Source organism: Myotis brandtii, unplaced genomic scaffold, assembly GCF_000412655.1.
Source record: "Myotis brandtii unplaced genomic scaffold, ASM41265v1 scaffold10, whole genome shotgun sequence".
Lineage (NCBI taxonomy): Eukaryota > Metazoa > Chordata > Mammalia > Chiroptera > Vespertilionidae > Myotis > Myotis brandtii.
This window is the reverse complement of record NW_005353325.1, coordinates 3107345-3111508: the sequence shown is the minus strand read 5'-3', so window position 1 is coordinate 3111508 and position 4164 is coordinate 3107345. Positions and strand designations below refer to the sequence as shown.

The following is a 4164-nucleotide window of genomic DNA, read 5'->3' as shown; positions in this document are numbered from 1 at the left end:
CCTAAGGAAGACATCACGCTGGACAATAAAGTGGATACTAAGTAAGACATAGTCCCAGATTTCAAGGGGGTAATAATCTAATTGGGGAGGGGAACAAAAAGTAAACAAGCAGCTATTGTTATGTAAGATAAAGTGGAGAAGAGAAGTAAACAGTACTTTGGAGATTCAGTGGAGGGAGAGAGTCTTACTAGATAAGAGAACAAGGAATACAATAAAGAAAAGTTCCATAAAAAGTAGCACTGAGGACAGTAGGCAGCAGAAATCCAGGGGGAAGAAATAGCTTAAACTACAGAAACTGGTTCAAACCCAGGTTCTGATGAGTATGTATTTCAGTAAGCAACTGGGAGCCCTCAAGTTTTCTAGGTAGGGGAATGGAAAGGACAATGATTCAACTGCTGATAGAAAAGATAAATTTACAGGAGGCTGAGCAAGGGAAAAGGATTACTGGTTATCCTATATCCTATATAATAAAGGGCTAATATGTAAATTGACTGACCAGTCAATATGAAGCACACTAACCACCAAGGGGCAGACGCTCAATGCAGGAGCTGCCCCCTGATGGTCAGTATGCTCCCACAGGGGAAGCGCCACTCAGCCAGAAGCTGGGCTCACAGCTGGCAAGCGCAGTGGCGGTGATGGGAGCCTCTCCCGCCTCCGCAGCACTAAGGATGTCCGATTGACCGGGCCTAAGCTGTCAAGCAGACATCCCTCAAGGGCTCCCAGACTGAGAGGGCACAGGCCGGGCTGAGGGACTCCCCCCAACCCACATGCATGAATTTCATGCACCAGGCCTCTAGTTATAAGAAAAGATGGATCAGATCTAAGGTGATGACAAGATAGATACCAGAGGGAACAGGCATGGGAAGATATGCAACCTCTTTTCCAATACTGACCAGGGAAAGAGAATGAGAAATGTCTAAGCTTCTAGCTTTGTTATTAAATGAATTGTGGTTACATTACCCAAATGAATAAAATTAATTGGCTTTGTTTTCCTCTTTGTTTTGCCTACTAAGAAGCTCAAAGCCAAATACATGGCCTATTTCTAATATATGGCAAGCATTCATGTGCAGCCTGTAAATCTACAGTTTATTTTCTTTTAACAGGATTTTAATCTGTATTTCATAGGTCACGTCTAATTATTTTAGAATGAGGCAGAAAATAAATTAACAGATAAAAAGACTGAGACCAAGCCACGGACAGTTAGACAAAGTAGCTGGTTCAGGGATATAACCTTCAGGCTGCCAACCCAGGGCATTCTCCTCACCCTTCTTTCCCACCCTACCAAAGGCCATATCCCATGACAGAAGCTGAAAATGCCAGATTTCACTTTCTCAACCTCCCTCACAAGTAGCAGTGGCATGAAATCCGTTCTAATTAATGAAACTGAAGAAGTCTCCAAGGTGACCTTCTGGAGAGGACTCCTCTCTGTTTAGATGAAGTTGTAAGTAAATAAACTCCTTCCCTACCTATCTTACATAGGCATGCCGTCTGGTGCTGCAGCAACCACTTTGCAAACATGAGGCAATGAGCCTGGGACTTTTGATAAGCCAAAATACTAAATATAGAAGAAGAAAAGGATGCAAAGAGTATAGGTTCTTAAATTATCATTAAGATGCTGCACCAGCCTTAGAATCTAGACAAGAAGAAGTCTTATTGCTAGACTTCTTGCTACTGGAAAATAAGCTCTATTATTTAAGCCATTTTAAATTGAGTTGTGTTACTTGCCAAAGGCAAACTAATTGAAAAAGAGGTCATCACAAGGACAATTTCTGACAGGTTTATTTTTAACTGCTGAGTTAACAATATTATTATTATTGAGATGAGAATAACCCAAACATACTACTAGTATGGTCAAGAAGAAAGCAATAAGCTAATAAAAGCTTCTGGGAGCAGTTAAAGATAAAAACAGAAAATTATTAATAACATTTTAAAAATGTCATCACATGTTAGTAAGGGCACTTCTTAGAGGCAGGAACAGAGGAAGAAAAGCATAACTGTACAGAAGTACTCTAAGGTGGAGAAAATTAGGGAGACTTCCTTTTTTGGCAATGTTATAGACAAGGTAACCCAAAAATCCTTCCCAATATAAGAGAGTCCAAAAAGTCTGGGTAAAGTGTAAGAAACATCTGTTTAAATGCATAGCTAAGTTCACAAGAAAATAAAGGACCTCTCAAATGGCCAAAAATCAAGGAACCTAAAAACCAGAGCAGAAAGTGTAAACTGCTAATGTACAGAAACCTAGAGTTTGGAGGGCTAGGGTAGGGGGTGGGTTGTATGTGTGTAAAGGATACCTGTGCCCTTTGGAATGTAATAGAAAAAGAAAAGAGGAAGGAAATGACTAACCTAATATTTTCTTTAAAAAACACCATCTTGAAGACAATTACAACTATTATTTTCAACCTCTTATACTTTACCCTTTATGAGAGCTATTTCCAGGATTAAATGTACATTTTTAAAAACATGTCCATATTACATATTTACATATCACAAAGGATTTCCTGGATATTTTACCACAAAGACACAAATCATTTCTCCCAAAAAAACACACATTGACCAATTTTTCAGCCATTATGAAAAGATCCATCATTAAATCAAGTACTCAAGTCCCGTATATTTGTAACCATACTAAAAGGTTTCCAAATCTTGGGACTTTTTGGTAAAATTTTTATCATTAGGGTCATTATAATATTCTTCTAGTGACTATGTTACCAATAGTTTCAAAAATATCACATAAGCCCTAGTCAGTGTGGCTCAATGGTTAGAGTTTAGCCCCACGGACCGTTTTTTAGGGTCATGGGATGGATTCCTGGTCAAGGACACATACTGGGTTCAGGTCCAGATGTGTGGGGGAGGCTACCAATCAATGTGTCCTTCTCACGTGTTTCTCTCTCCCCCTCCCTCCCTCCCACAATCTCTAAAAAGAAATCAATGGAAAAAATATCCTCGGGTGAGGATTAACCAAAAAGATACATCACATAAAAATGATCTATCATCTCTGAGCTAATCTTATGGGCCTCTATATTACAGATTTTTTAAATCATTGCATATAAATGGTAAATGGAACCTGCAAAGGATGTAATGTCTGGGGCGTCTACAGACTAATATGGTCTCATATTATAAAGGCAGGTAAAAGAAATTACAGGCCACAGCAAAAAAACAACAAAAACACACACACCATGAAAACCTCTAAAGGTCCTCCACTGAGTTTACCTTCCTCTACTAGTCTATTTGCTTCAGCTTCTTTGAAAAGTGAAGACATATTGCCTTTATTCATCTTCACATTTTCATGTTGGCTTTATGAATGGGACCACTCAATTCCATTAAGCCACCTCCATCACTCAATTCAAGTTCATCTTTTTTCAAAAAGTCTCTTCATCCGTGGACAATCCAAACAACCCAAGAAACACAAACACATAATATATATAACCAACACAAGGGTCACACTTGTCTCCACTGCATCCCCACATTTATAGAAGGTATACCTTTTAACCTAGTGTTTACACAAAACCATCCTAAATGCTGCTTTATATTGCGGTGTATCTGGAATGTTTTTCCCACAACCTATGTGCGATGGTTCAAGACTAAGCATTTATTCTACAAATAAGACCACCACATGCAGGTGGAAAATAACCAATTGTCCGGGATCAAGAACCCAAGTGTGAAAGCACTTCACTTGCTTGGTTCTACCCCTCCCACTGACAAAGGGAGACGGTCTAGTGAACCTTGTCTAGTCTCGGGGGACAGAAGAGCCTCCGCAGAGCACTCTGGGGTCCGCGGGGAATCAAGCACGAGTTAGCAGAGAAGGGAGGCTCCGAGGGGCGCGCTGCATTCTGGGACTCGTTTCCACAGTTACCCACGTGCACCCAATCCAACCGCGACTAGGACTACAAGTCCCAGAATTCCATAGGACCGCCTTCCCCTTCACACCCGGCAACCGGAGCCAGACCCTAAAGGAAACCCCTAACGCGCAGGGGAAGGTCCGGCCTCCCAGGGGCTACGCGGGGTCTCAGACCCTGAGCTCCCTTGCAGGGACGCGGGTCCCGAGGCACCTGGCGACCAAATATTAGAAAACTGCGTCACAGCCTGCCAAATCCAGGGACTGCCGGGGACCTCGACACCTCCCCTGCGCAGACCACCCTCCACAGGGCCTCCAGGGCCCGACCT

The 4164-nt window shown here is 41.8% G+C and overlaps 1 protein-coding gene across 6 annotated transcripts in view; it reads right to left on the bottom strand.

Annotated features, from left to right (window-relative positions):
- Positions 1–4164, bottom strand: part of DCUN1D4 (DCN1, defective in cullin neddylation 1, domain containing 4) — a 66781-nt gene that overhangs the window by 61306 nt on the left and 1311 nt on the right. For 2 of the 6 annotated variants that reach the window (XM_014534493.1, XM_014534511.1), the window contains exon 1: positions 3211–3231. The exons of 3 other annotated variants lie outside the window; for them this stretch is intronic. The gene's annotated coding sequence lies outside the window, so the exon portion shown is untranslated. Of the gene's footprint in view, positions 1–3210; positions 3233–4164 lie in introns of those variants that run through there. One more of the 6 variants, XM_014534497.1, reaches the window with a different exon arrangement.